Consider the following 15,757-nt stretch of genomic DNA (forward strand, 5'->3'; position numbering starts at 1 on the left):
GTAGTAAACAAATTTCTTCTGGAGAGATGCTTTGAGACTGTAACTATCCTGTTACTACTTCAAATTTCACCTACTGGTTTTAGCACACATTGATGATTCTTGTCTGAATCGACTATTATTACGATAGTGGCCAAATGGTGATTTTTATATTGATATTTCCATCATTCCTTCTACATTTATTATTTGACTTTCTACTGTAAGAAAAATCTTTCTCTTCTTATTTATTTACTTGTTTGTTTGTTCATTCAGTTAAGTGTGGACTCATGGATTCTTACTTTATTCAATAAATTATAACCCTTAATGTTATTATTTACTTTTATGCTCAGATTTTTCCAGAGTTAGCCAGAAGGAGTTCTTCAAGCTGGCTTCTGTGAACTTTTAACATGCCCCATCATTTCTTGAGCTCTCCTTTATTTTTTAGCACAAGATGATCTAGGTTCAGTTTGTATTTTCCTTGCTCCAGTCATTTCTCCAAGGATCCCTGGTTCCTTTTAGTGGAGAATGTTATTTGGGAACTATGATCTGGGTCCTGGGTATGTTCATTGTTCCTGGGGTGTCATTACTTCTAGACCCTCTCAGCAGACAGAGCTGGGAAATAGATGTATATATGTAGTGAATACATATACGTAGTCACACATATCTATATCCATTTCCATATCAAGCTATCTATGTATCTATCTATGTACCTATCTATCTATCTATCTGACTGATACCTCTAGTTCCATTCCAACACAGCAGTGTTCAATCTACTCCTTCCTCTTTCCATAATTGTGACTACCTTCTCCAAAACAGGAAAACCTGGATCCCATTATACAGAATATATTTACTTATTGGCCTAATCCTAGAATGCATAGAAAGTAGTTTCAGAATTGTGAACTTTTGCCTATCCAAAAAAAAGCTTTCTTACTAGAGAGTTCAATATTTGTTTAGAGTTCTTTTTATCTTTAGCCTGAGGGCATGTGGTGTGCATTTTGTGTATCAAAGTTACTTGGATTAATACTCCCTCCCCAATGTTATTATGTTATTTATTTGAAAAAAGCCGTAGTTCATTTGTTTCTGTTTGTATTCAATTTTTTATATAAATTTATTTATTTATTTAATTTATTTTTGGCTGCGTTGGGTCTTCGTTGCTGCGTGCTGGCTTTCTCTAGTTGCAGCGAGCCGGGGCTACTCTTCGTTGCGGTGCGCGGGCTTCTCATTGCGGTGGCTTCTCTTGTTGCGGAGCACGGGCTCTAGGCATGCGGGTTTCAGTAGTTGTGGCTCATGGGCTTAGTTGCTCAGCGGCACGTGGGATCTTCCCGGACCAGGGCTTGAACCTGTCCCCTGCATTGGCAGGCGGATTCTTAACCACTGTGCAACCAGGGAAGTCCCCTGTGTTCAATTTTAAGGTCCCCTTCAATTGTTATTTTAAGCAACTAACTTCTGAGGTAGTTTATCAGACAGCAATGGATAGCCCAGACACCATGGCATTATATCACAAGGCACATGATGTCAGTTTGTCCCATTAACAGTGATGAAAAGTTGTATCATTTGGTTAAAGTCTTGTCTACCAGATTGCTTCATTAATAAGTAATCTGTGGGGTGTCTCATCTTCTTTCTTTAGTAACTGTTGCTACATGGATTTAAGACCACCGTAACAATAGCAGTCAAGGGACCCTACTTCAGAGTTACATTTTTCTCTGTGGAAATACCTGCCTTAATGCCATTGGAATACAGACAGAAGGTGAGCTCCAGTGACTGATTACCCAGCGAGTGGGCTCCACAGCTGGCATAAAAAGATGGAAATCCAGCTGTGATGAAAACATTCAATTCTATTTGTAGTTCAACAGAGTCTGTGCTTAAAACAGAATGCTACAAACTGTGTGTAGGTTTGCCAACTGGTGATTCTGATCCCAAATCATGAGATTTGGAGAAAGAAAAAAAGCAAAGAGCAGTCTTTTTATTTTAAGCTTTTCAAATGGAGTTAGGATCGGGTGTCTGCTGAGAAAGAAGTCTATTAAGGACACTGCTTCTCTCTTTGACAGCAATGCAGTTGTTTCCTAGTTAGGACGAACATCCCACTATATAAAACTAGTCGGGTCTATGTTGCCTTCTTGGTTCCATATCTCTTAATTTCTGCTTTTAAATATACTATTTAATCATATTCAAGCAATTAAGTCATGGTCCTCTTATATTCCAAACTTACAGACGTTCATGGCTATATCCCTCATGCCTAGGTTAGCAAATAGGGCCTGAGTGTGTACACACATGAATAGATGAATACATGAGGATTCCCATTCTTTCATTCATTCCTCACAGATTTATATCATGCCCACTCTCCTGTTATGTGCCAGGAATTCTCCTAGGCATTGACCCACTGAGGTTAATAAACCACAGCCCCTGCTTCAAGGGCTCACTGGCTAGATGGAAAGAGAGAAACATAAACAACGAATTATAAATCCTGGGGGGAGAGGCAGGCACTGATATAAATGTGCACTGGGTTTGTTGTTGTTGTTGTATTTATAAGGCATTGTCAAATTATTCACAATTTAGGCACATCAAAATTTATTCATAGGGAAGGGCAAAAAAAGCACAGCATCTCAGTCAGCAGCCGAAAGAACCTAGCATAGTTATAGAAAAGGCAGAGAACTGTACAGTCCCAGTGTCATCACCAGCATCATCATTTTTTAAAAGTAGTACTTGAATTAGCTGGCAAGTACCTAGGATAACCAGTGTTGCTAAACTTGGGTGAAAAAAGGCTTGAAGTTTTAGTTTTTTTAAATTTTACTCAATTTTAATTTAAATGTAAAACTGAAGCAGTGTAAAATATTTTTCCATTAAATTCAACTTTATTGTTTCCGTAGGACTACATTTCACTTTAACTGTTGCATCTCATGGATATTGCTGTACTGTATTTCAAGAGTTGTCTCCAGAATTACATGTAAACTCATCATCTCTCTAGTAAGTGTCAATGGGTTGAATCAATTCAAATTATTATTATTATTATTTTTTTAAATTATTTATTTATTTATTTATGGCTGTGTTGGGTCTTCGTTTCTCTGCGAGGGCTTTCTCTAGTTGCGGCAAGTGGGGGCCACTCTTCATCGCGGTGCGCGGGCCTCCCACCATCGTGGCCTCTCTTGTTGCGGAGCACAGGCTCCAGACGCGCAGGCTCAGTAATTGTGGCTCGCGGGTCCAGTTGCTCCGCGGCATGTGGGATCTTCCCAGACCAGGGCTCGAACCCGTGTCCCCCGCACTGGCAGGCAGACTCTCAACCACTGCGCCACCAGGGAAGCCCCAAATTATTTTTTTATATGCATTAATGTAACACTGAAATGTGTTTATTTGAACATTTTATGCAATCAGCACCGTTTACAGTGATACCTTTGTGAATCATAATTGGTAACTAAATTGAGATACTTCTTATGCTTTAAATGATAATATAATTAAGCTATTTTTTAATAAAAAATAAGTATGGACTAATTTTTAAATTTAAAACAAAGGCATACTACTGAGGCAGAATTGAGTGGAGATGTGGATATTAGCACTATATCAGAAGAGGAAAAAAAACAGAGAGATTGGAAGAAAGCATGTTGTAAATTTCATGTAATTTGCAAAATTTAAAAGCTGTTGCGTAAAAATTGTTTAAAGATAGTAAAGTGGATAATATTAAGGGACATTTTCAGTAAGTACAGAGTGAGTTTAATGAAAACAGTCCAAAAAAAGAAGTCAATATAATTAGTTGCCAACATTCAAAATGAATGTCCAGTGAATATTGCTTAAAAAAATGATAATAGCCTCTGAACTTTTAACTTTGGTCAGCTTTTTTTTTAATGTTGGCCATCTTTATAATGAGTTGGATTCTTGCACATAATAGAGAACTGTTTTAGATGGTGATAGTAAAATAAATTATTTCTGTTATGGAAATTCTGTTTTAAAAATGTAAAGGAAAGACTAAAAATGATATTTTAGAAAAAAAAAAGATCTTCAATTAAACTGCAAAATAATTGCCTGTAGATTACAAGACCTTTCTAACAGTAACCATGATAAATTGATTCAAAAATTGGAAAAATTGCAAGTACTTTTCTTTAGTTTTAGATGATTCATGTGATACAAGACACTGTCTAATTAATACTTTCGGTATGTTTTGTCTCAAAGTACTGCCATATTTGCCTTAAAAAAAAAAAAAGCCAATTCATAGCCTAAAAAACTATGGCATAGATATTTTTGAATCTTTTATATCTGTCAAAGAAGAAATTCAGTTAGATATGAAAAAAATATATCACAACGGATGGTGCTCCAGCTGTTAGGTCAAAATTCTGGATCTGTTGGAATTTTAAAAACAAGAGACTGATGTTTTTCTGGTGACTTCATATCACTGTATGATACACACTGAAAATATTTGTGCTCAGTTCTCTGAAACAGACTCTATGAAAAGCGTCATGGATACAGTTGTTAAAACTGTTCAGCATATACATGCAAATACTGTGACTCATCACCAGTTTATGGAAATGCTGAAAGAAGTAGAAAATAAATTTAATGATCTTGTATTCATTGCCAATGCTCCTTGGTTGAGCCACAAAGAGTTTTACTGTGCTGTTAACTCCAATTCAAGATTTTCTAGAAACAAAAGTAATGCTTGCCAAATATTCACAAATTAAAAAAAAAAGGCAATGTGTCTTACATGTTTTCTCACGGATTTCACACTGCATATGAACAAGATAAATTTGAAAGTCCAAGGAGAAACTTGTGATTTAGCTAGACAGGTATAAGAATTTATGTTAAAGTTGGAATTTTTCAATGATTCAAAGCAATAATAGTGACTTTATACATTTTTCTAACATGAATCAATGTGTAGAAGATTTTAATTTTAATAGCATTTTGTAAATTGACTGTAAATACTGGAAGAAAAATTTGAAGAATGCCTCATTTACATTGATAAATGTAGAATTCCTTCTCAAATAGCACACTACCCCTTTGGATTTAACGTTAAGAATACTAAGTTGACACAAATAAGTGCATTTGCTTAACTTGGACAGATGTGGTTTTGAAATTGACGTGCTTTAACTTTAAGGTCAAATCAATTCTTTGAAAAAAATAAACTAGTTTTATCAGTGTGGATGCAAATATTAAAGGAAAATGAGTTTTGGTACTCTTTTTTCTTACATATTGAAAGGATAATATTTTAGACATACTGAGTAAAATAATATGCATTATTAACATCAATTTCTCTACTTTCTTTTTAACTGCTTTTTATAATATGGCTACTAGAAAATTTAAAACTGCATATGTGGCTCCATTGGACAGCACTGCTCTGCATCAGGTACCATAGTCGTACTTATTTGACATTCTCCAGTACAACGCTGAAAGAGCACAGAATAGTCTTTTTATTATTTGATAAGTAATCTTATTCCCAAATTTTGGATAATTTTTCTTTATATTATTGGCTCATGAAAGACCATGATATGTCTGAGACTTGTAGTAACTCAGCAGGTTTTGAGCCTGTGTCTTTGGAAGAATAATAGCAGTTGAGTCAGAAAAGGAAGTCTAAGACCAAGCTATGAGAAGTCTTTAAGCATTTGATCTTTATTCTGCAGGCAATTGACAGCCATTGAAGAGTTTTAGCAAGGGGTTTTTCTTCATCATTAGATTTGTATTCTGGAAAGGTAACTATTGAAGCCTGTGGGACATGAATCGCAGGAAGCCAGTTATTACTATACAGAATAGAAAGAATAAACACCCAAGTTTAGGTAATTGGAAATAAGTGGTGGGGGAAACGATGAGATGGATTTAAGAAAGATTTGGAGATTGGTGGAGTGTGGGAAGTGAAGGTAGAGTCAAGAATGAGTCCGAAGTTTTTGATGTGGTCAGCTCAGTGAACGGCAGTGGTACAGACTATCACTATTTACTAACATGTAAATGTCTCAAGATTGAGATTACTTGAGAAAGATCAAGCTGGGAAGGAACGTCAAGTGTTCAGTTTGGTCATTTGAGTTTGACTCTCTAGGGGGTGAACATAACCAATAGACAGGTCCAAAGTTCAGGGGAAAAGGTGGGAGCTAGGAATGGAGATTTAGGAATCTTCTGCATATAGGTGGCTAGAATTGTGGGAGTAGATAAGATCACCTGGATGAAGAAGTTCTCTACCTTGGCTGTACCTTATGATCACTTGGAGAGACTGAAAAACCCCAATGCCCAGGCCATCCTAACAACAAATCAAATCAGGGGTGGGACCCAGGCATGATAATATTTTAAATTTCCCAGGTGATTCTGTTCCCAGTGAAAGGTTCTTGTCTCATCACAGAAAGAATTCAGAAACGAGACAGGGAGGTCAGTAAAATAAGTAAAGTGAGGATTTATTTAAGCAATTGTATGCTCCGGAGATGAGAGCGGGCAGTTTCAGGTGAATAGCTGCCCTGAGTTTCTTTGGCAAGCTGGTTATGTGGGGTGTATAAATGAAGGGGCAGAATATTCATTGGGGAGGGAGGGGTTGGAGGGCGTATTCTCTGATTTTCACCCCACCACCACCTTCCCGAGGGGAGGAGGGATTTTGTCCTTATTTAGCTTTGATTGGAAGTGTCATGGCTTCGGTGCATGATGGGTACTTCTTATCTGCAAGGCTAATTTTATTGTAATGAGAGCATAGTGAGCAAAAGTTTACATCCAGACACTGGAGATTCCCGCCTTTTCCCACCTTTCTTTGTCTGCCTTCAGAACAATTATCACCCCAAAATGTGTGGTTTCCTGTCAGTCTGGAGGTCCTGCTTTTCTTTGTCTGCCCATGGGCCCCCCGCTGTTTACAAGATGCGTGGTTTCCTGCCATCTGGCCATGCCCCCATTTTTCTGCTCATATCTAGCTACCTGCCTGCTGTAACAATTCTAATATGCAGCCAGGTTTGAGAACCACTGGTACAGGGTAAGAAAAAAAGACATGCCAATGATAGAATCCTGCAGAAACTCAACATTTAGAGAGACAACAGAGAGCAGGGCAAAGAAGCAGTGGGAACCCAAAGATAGTGATGTCATGGAAGCCACGGGAAAAGGAGGTTTCAACAATATGAAATAAGTTCAAGGAATAAAAGAACCGAGAAAAGGTGAAAAAAGATTGCCAAATAAGGTGAAAGCCCAATCATGTTGGGGGAAACACACACACACATACACACGCGTGTGTGTGTGTGTGTGTGTGTGTGTACACGCACATACCAGTCAGCACCAACATGAGGTTTTTCCCATTATCCTGAACAACAAGTGGGAAGGACCAGAAGAGGCAAAAGGCTGGATTGCTCCAGGGTTGGGAGTTTGCAGGGACAAAGGACAGGGGCTTGAGAGGTTGAGGATGCGATGATTAACCATGGGGAGAGAATGGAAACAAGGTGAGTGATAATGTGAAGGGAGATAAGGTGGTTTGGGACTGAAGGTCTTGATATGATCAAGGAGCGGGCACAGCATACATATTCTGAGCGGCCTTTACGTGAAACCGCTTCCTCCTCCTGCCCTGCCCCAAGTATCCAGAAGTGCTGGAGTTGAGGGGATTAAGGAACTGAGACAGGGCCTCGGCTGAATCTTCCACAGAGAAGCAGAAACTCCACCCAGAATGAGGCAGCCATTGAATTGAGGTCACACAGGTGTCAAAGTTGTCAGTGGGGCTTCCCTGGTGGTGCAGTGGTTAAGAATCCGCCTGCCAATGCAGGGGACACGGGTTCGAGCCCTGGTCCGGGGAGATCCCACATGCTGTGGAGCAACTAAGCCCGTGCGCCACAACTACTGAGCCTGCGCTCTAGAGCCCGTGCTCCGCAACGAGAGAGGCCGCGATAATGAGAGGCCCGCGCACCGCGATGAAGAGTGGCCCCCACTTGACGCAACTAAAGAAAGCCGGCGTGCAGCAGCAGAGACCCAACGCAGCCATAAATAAATAAATAAATTTGTTTAAAAAAAAAAGTTGTCAGTGAAAGTGAGCTGAGACCTGGAGGCCTGGTAGAGAGTGACTGGGCTGGATGAGGCATGTACCTCCTGGGGTTATTTTATTAACTCTGTGAACAATGGGCTGAAAGTATCAAAAAGGCCACCTTCCTGTTTTCTTCAACCCTGCACTTTAAAAGGCAGACCTTTTGTTTCCCTTAAGTCAAGTTTGCCTGTTATCGAGAGCTTTAAACATGTCTTAGATGCTGCTGTGTCATATATAATTCAGGAGCATTGTTTTTCTTTTTTTCCTTTTTCTTATATTCTTACATTTTCTATACCTTCACAGTTTTCGATAACTTTTCATTTTGATATAATTTTAAATGCATGCACAGAAAAGCTGTAAAAAGAGTACAAGGAATTCTTTTATACCCTTTATCCAGATTCAACTAGTGTTGATATTTTGCTCCATTTATTTATCAGTCTCTCTTTCTTTTTTTTTTTTTAATCTTTTTTTTTTTAATTTTTATTTATTTATTTATTTTTAATTTATGGCTATGTTGGGTCTTCGTTTCTGTGCGAGGGCTCTCACTAGTTGTGGCAAGGGGGGGCCACTCTTCATCGCTGTGCGCGGGCCTCTCGCTATCGCGGCCTCTCTTGTTGCGGAGCACAGGCTCCAGACACGCAGGCTCAGTAATTGTGGCTCACGGGCCCAGCCGCTCCGCGGCATGTGGGATCCTCCCAGACCAGGGCTCGAACCCGTGTTCCCTGCATTAGCAGGCAGATTCTCAACCACTGTGCCACCAGGGAAGCCCCAGTCTCTCTCTCTTATGTTTACATGCATTTTTCCCCCCCCAAACCACTAGTTAGTTGGAGATGTTATAGTCCTTTACCCAAAATGCTTCAGGCTATAATTCCTAAGAACAAGGACATTCTCTTATGCAACCCCAGTACACTGATCAAAGTCAGGAAATTTAACATTGTGATAAAGCTATTGTTCAATCCACAGTCCTTGTTCTACTTTTGTCAATTGTCCCAGTAATGTCTCCTATGGCTATTTTCCTTTCCTGGTCTAGGATCCAGTCCAGACTCACAAATTGTGATTTAGTTGTCTTGTCTTCTTAGTTTCTTTTCATGTGGAACTGTTCCTCAACTTTACTTTGTATTTCTTGACCTTGACATTTTTTGAAGAATATAGGTCATTCATCTTGTGGAAGGTCCTTTAGTTTATCTGATGTTTCTTCATGATTAGATTCAGATTGTGCATTTTTGGCAAAAAGACCACAGAAGGGATGTTTGGTCCTTCTCAGTGCATCCCAGCAGGAGGCACATGATGTCAGTTTGGCCCAATTGGAGATCTTACCATTGCTTTATAACAGCAATAGAACGTTCTTTGAGCTTTATTTTTCCCATTTGGCAGGCATCTTGCATTGCAGTATAATTTTCTTTTTTGCACAACCATGATAATGTGAAGTTTCTAAATTAGTTTTGATTACTTGCAAATAACCAAAGTACAATAACCTGGTGTTTTTTAAGGAAGCAAGTTTAAAATAATATCCATTTTTTTTCTGGCCATGTCTCGCGGCTTGTGGGATTTTTATAATTCCTGGACCAGGGTTTGGCAGTGAGAGTGCAGAGTCCTAACCACTGGACCACCGTGGAATTCCCTATCCATTCATTTTTACTTGTGGAGTTTTAACGTCAACAGGTATACTTAGATTTTTTTTTAATTAATTAATTAATCAATTTATTTATTTATTTATTTATGGCTGTGTTGGGTCTTCGTTGCTGTGTGCAGGCTTTCTCTAGTTGCGGCGAGCGGGTGCTACTCTTCGTTGCGGTGCGCGGGCTTCTCATTGCGGTGGCTTCTCTTGTTGCGGAGCACGGGCTCTAGGCGCACAGGCTTCAGTGGTTGTGGCTCGTGGGCTCTAGAGCGCAGGCTCAGTAGTTGTGGCTCGCGGGCTTAGTTGCTCCACAGCACGTGGGATCTTCCCGGACCAGGGCTCGAACCCGTGTCCCCTGCATTGGCAGGCGGATTCTTAACCACTGCACCACCAGGCAAGTCTCAGTATACTTAGGTTAAAGCAAAATGTACTTAGACCCGGCAGGCATGGGCAGGGGTGGGGGCGGGGGCAAAAAAAATGTACTATTTCAGACAAAAATGAGAAAACTATATACTTGTAAATAATTAAGAAAAAAGGATAAACTTTCTGATGGAATGAACCTATTTTTTAAATATTAATATTAAAGTATCCTGAAAGTGCAAGACCTTTATGATTAACATGGCGCCATGCCAGGTAATATACTCTAAAACAAGAAGAAGTGGAGAGAAGTGAATTATTTTTGCAGAGTGGATCTTAACAGTAACTGCTGCATAATGATTTTAGGCAGATTCTCAGAGCCTGACAGAGGGGAGTCATGGGACTGGTTGAAAGAAGAAGCTGAAAACTGAGCCAAAGAAGATTTTAAAATAAGAGCTGTGTCAACATGCACACATTCACTTGCTTTGAAGAAGCTGCAGTAGGATCCAGGAACAGGAAAAAAGAATATTTACTGTTTTGCCTTTGCATGCCAAAATGTAATCTCTCCTTTTCTTCTACCCTTCCCTTAAAGCAGCAATTGTCTGCATGTAGAATGAGTGTGTTTTAAATGAACCATTCAGTGCTCTTTTCTGCTCTCATTTCCAGTACTGAGCGACAACATGATAGACTAGAAGTCTCCTGACTTTGGAGTCAGACTGACGCCCGCAATTGGCCTCAGTGTCTATGTCTTTATACAAGGAATGAACCTTGCTGGGTGGGGAGGATTAGAAATGACATATGTAAAGAACTCACAGTACTTTACAAATACTGTGGCCCATAGTGGACATTCAATAATGGAAGCTGCACATAAGGACAATGTAGTTTAAAGAAAAGAGCCCTGGCCTGGGAACTGGGGCACCAGGGTTCTGTTACCCAAACACTGGGTTCATCTCTTGGTGGGTGTCAAGTCAAAAGACACAACCAAGCCAAAGATCTATTAGGGGAACCACTGACTGAAGCCACCCGCCCTAGCCAGGCCCAATAGTAACCACTTGCATGAGTTCTCTTACAACAGGATGTCCTGGTAAGGAACGTGGAACTGACAAGCTACCACCAACCGGAAGAATTTGAGAAAGGTCAAAAGGAGAGAGGAGACACCAGTCCATATGTCCTACCAACCTCCCAGAATCCTTCTTGCTGGAATCCATCTTGGCTGAGCCATGCAAGTGCCACCAGGAAGGACCCTGAGTCAGAGTGATTGGCCAGAGACAACCAGGAAACTAACCCCATTACCATAAAACCCGAGACTGCGAGCCATGTAGCAGAGCAGTTCTCCTGGGTTCCCTTACCCTGTTGCTCTCTGCCCCGGCGCCCCTTCCCAATGAAGTCTCTTGCTTTGTCAGCACGTGTGTCTCCTTGGACAATTCATTTCCAAGTGTTAGACAAGAGCCCACTCTCGGGCCCTGGAAGGGACCCCTTTCCTACAACAGATTGATTGGGAGAAGGAAAGATTAACTACTTGCATCAAGTAAGGAGAACACTGGGGATCTTTCCCAAAGCAATGTCTCCCCAAACACCAAAACTGGGGAAGTTTTAAGCTAAGGGTACATGCATATTCGTGAAGGGGTTTGGGCAGAGGTGACTATAGCATAGAATTGGGGTAAAGCTTGACAGAGTCCAAGCTGTAGTTGATCAAAGTCTTAAGGGTCAGAAAAGGTCAACATCCTCATTCCATCCTCCATCTGGGTGGGGGGTCTTAGTTCCTGAAGAACTCAAAGATATGTATCAGATTGTTATGTACATCCCTTAAGGAGGAACTAGGACTCTGTTTTATCTCTGAACTATTGTTTCTTGACTGTTTTTCCTTTGTTCCTGCATTCCCTCACTTCCCTTAAAATCATTACTTACTGAGACCTGTTCAAGGGCAAGCATTGTGGCCAGGCTTAGATCACAAAATGGCTTAGGCCAAAGATGGTTTGTGTTATGTCAAGAAAGCCCTGCCTGGTTCTCTTTCTCTGGGGACCCCCTACCCTATCTGCTTACAGTCCTGGTCCCTGAGCCTTCATTTCACTAACAAGCATGTAAGCTTGAGCTGGTCCCTCAAACTTTCTGGATTTTTGTCCCATTAGGGAAGAAGTGTTGTCTGGAGAGAAACTAGGTCTAGTTGGAGGGGCGCTAGCATGCTGCCACTAATGCAAGGTGGAAAGTTCTTCACTGGAGGGCTGACTGCTGTGCTGTGGGAACACAGGTGAGCAAGGAAACGAGCAATCAGCTCTGCCTGGATCAGGAGTGGCACCTGAGCTGGGCCTTCAGTGCTCACGTGCGGGCTTTTCCACTGGAGAAAGGAGGTGTTTCAGGTGAGGACAAAGACCCAAGTGTCCGGCACGTGAAAGAGCATGGTGCTGTAAAATGGCGGCTCATATCCAACCCCACTGCAGTCAGCTTCTGGGACTACCTCTGACTGTTGAGTTGTATCAAATACATCTAAGACAAGTGGACCCTCTGTGGGCTTTGGAAATCTTTTAGCTCTACTCTAGGGAAATGTTAACTGAAATGGGAGTTGCCCTGTAAACCCCAGGTACTCACCATTTGGACTGGGGCAAAGGAAACTACCAGTTAAACATAAGTCTTAACTCACTAATAATAATAACGAATCGTTCCATGGTGTGTTCTATGTGTCAGGCACTGTTGAAGTGCTATACTTCTATTAATTTATTTAATTCTCAGAACAATCGTGTGAAAGAGGTGCTGTTGTGTTACTTCCTTCACAGATAAAGAAAGTTAGAAAAATTAGATCATTTGCCAAAGGTCACCTGCAAGGAAATGGAAGAATCAGAATTAGGATCCAGGCCCCCTGATCCTAACCATTCTGCAGGCTGCCTCCCTAGAGACTGAGGAAGTAAGGAATCAGTGTTACAGAGAAATATAATAATAAAATAAAAAACATATATATTTATATATATATATATCATAATTTTTTAATCGAAGTATAGTTGTTTTACAACAGAAAAGTATATATTTAACTAGCACTAACAGTTGAGAATTTAGTCACATCTTTGAGTATAGCTGTAGGAAATGCTGCCTTCAGATGAGAAGCCAGGGCATTACTTTTGGTACCAAAACATGCTCTATTATTTGCTTTGGTAACAATTTTGATTGTGTCATTAGCATAGGCGCTTAGGTAATGCCTTACAACACTTCAGTCTCCCCTCCCCCTAATGCGCCATTCTTTGTTGGAAATGAGAGAAAAGAAGGAAGTGGAATGGGTTGGACAGCATTTTACTTGGAGCAATGTGGGCTTTGTAAAGAGTCTCAAGTGGAGATTCTCTTAAGGAAGGCTGGACCAGTGTGTCTTCTCTGGGCTGAGTGATGGAGCCTCAGGCTGCCAATCTTCCCTCTAAGTCAGGCTTTCTCAAACTGGAGGAACCCTTTGGTGGGGCGGGCGGTGTGCGGACATATCTCAGGGCACTGCGATTCTGCAAGGGTGAGGAAAGTGGCTGCAGGGTAATAATAGGAATCGACTTCTCATCCTTTTGTGTTCTACATGCTAATTCTAAAAGGGTCAGCGGGGACACAAATGAGGATTATGACTGGCACTCGGGGTGCTGGCTTGAAATGTCTTGCGGAAAACCTATTTTGTCATTTACTTTTCTTAAATAATCATCCAGAGGGTTCTACCAACAAACTCTTAAGGAGGTTCTGAATGGGCTGTGAACTGCCTGGCACCCAGGGGGTCAGGAATACAGTTTGCCCCGGTATCTGTAGAGGATTGGTTCCAGGACCCCCCCCCACCCCAGCAAAATCTGAGGATGCTCAAGTCCCTTATATAAAATGGCCTAGTGTTTCCATTTAACCAACCTGGGCATACCCTCTAGTATACTTAAAACCGTCTCTCGGTTACTTTTTTTTTTTTTTCTTTTGGGCGTGCCCCAAGGCTTGTGGGATCTTAATTCCCCAACTAGGGATCCAGCCTGGGCCATTGGCAGTGAAAGCGCTGAGTCTTAACTGCCAGGGAGTTCCCTCGGTTACTTATAATACCTAATATAATGTAAATACTATGTAAATAGTTATAAATACAATGTATATGCTATGTAAATAGTTGCCAGACAGAGGCAAATTTAAGTTTTGTTTTTAGGGACTTTCTGGAATTTGTTTTTTTAATATTTTCAATCTGAGGTTGGTTGAATCTACAGATGTGGAACCCACGGATTCGGAGGGCCAACTGTATGAGTTGAATGACTGGGAGGAGAGTGGGGAAGTCCAGAGTGGGGAACAGAGTGGGTTGGCTGTCACCATCATCTCCCTTTCCCGACATAGGACTCCTGAGAACTGGGTCTCTGCTTGGGCTCCTTTGAGGTGTTGAGCATGATGCTCTATTCCTCAGTTCACTTCAAAGGACACAGATATGGAGCGCCTGCTGTGTGCCAGGCACAGTGCTAAGCACTGGGAACCCAAGGATGAAAGGTCAAGAGCCCTGAAGGAGCTCAGTGCCCAGAGTAGGGCGTGCCTTAGTAATAACATCAAACATCCTCATCGGCACAGCCATTTACTGAATACTTGTCATGTGTCCGATACTGCCCTCTACGCTTGTCATATAGTTATTCATTTAATCCTCACACAGCTCTACTGTTATTAGCTTCATTTTACAGAGAGGGGAAAGAGGCACAGAGAGGTCGGTGAACCTATTCACTGTCACACAGCTAGTAAGAGATTGGGTAGGGATTCAGCTCAGAAATTGGTGGAGATAGGCGATGGCTCCAGAGAGGAGGGGGGCAGGACACCCTCTCCAATCACACACTCCGTGATGGGGAGGGGGCGCCTGCTGGTGGGAGGCGGGCAGACTCACACACCTCGGGTTTGGGGAGGTATAAGAAAAGCGGGGACACTTTGAGGCAACAGGCAGGGCAGTCAGAGGCAGCACCATGAAGGGGTGAGTAGCCAGACTCTGGAGCCACCTGCCTGGGTTTGAGTCCTGGCCCCAGCACTTTCTAGCTACCTAACCTCTTTGTGCCTCAGTTAATCCATTTGTAAAATGGGGATAATTGCACCTACCTCTTAGGGCTATTGTAAGGATTAAATAAGTTAGCATTCGAGGCTGAAGAATGCTTCTTTCTGGGAAAACCACAACCACGAGGCTGGTTTCGCAGCCGCCTTCAATCCTGCTCCTTTTTGCAAACATCTCACTTCAAGTCCACCCCATCAGGCATTTACTTGGAATTTGCTACAGGTGATGAAGTTCACTTAATTTCTATACAGCTTTACCTTACAAACTTGGTTTGGCTACATGTCTTTTTTTTCTTTTTTTAATTGAAGTAAAATGTACATAACATGGAAGTAGCCATTTTACAGTGAAAAATTCACCGGCATTTAGTACATTTACAATTTGGGGTAACTGTATGTAATTCCAAGACATTTTCATCCCCCCCAATAGGAAACCCTATACCCATTAAGCAGTCACTTCACTTCCCTCCTTCTCCCAGCCCCTGGCAAGCACTAACCCGATTTCTGTCTCTGTGCATTTACCTATTCTGGACATTTCTAGTGGAATCATACAGTATTTGTCCTTTTATGACTAGCTTCTTCCACTTAGCATAATGTTTTCGAGGTTCACCTAGGTTGTGCCATGTATCAGTACTTCATTCCTTTTTGTGGCTGAAAATATTTTGTCTATCCATTCATCTGTTGATGGAAATTTGTTTGTTTCCACCTTTTGGCCATTGTAAATAGTGCTGCCATAAACATTTGTGTACAAGTTTGTTTTTTTTTTTTAAATTTTTATTTATTTATTTATTTATTTATGGCTGTGTTGGGTCTTCGTTTCTGTGCGAGGGCTTTCTCCAGTTGCGGCAAGCGGGGGC

Source organism: Balaenoptera musculus, chromosome X (genome assembly GCF_009873245.2).
Source record: "Balaenoptera musculus isolate JJ_BM4_2016_0621 chromosome X, mBalMus1.pri.v3, whole genome shotgun sequence".
In the NCBI taxonomy this organism is placed as follows: Eukaryota; Metazoa; Chordata; class Mammalia; order Artiodactyla; family Balaenopteridae; genus Balaenoptera; species Balaenoptera musculus.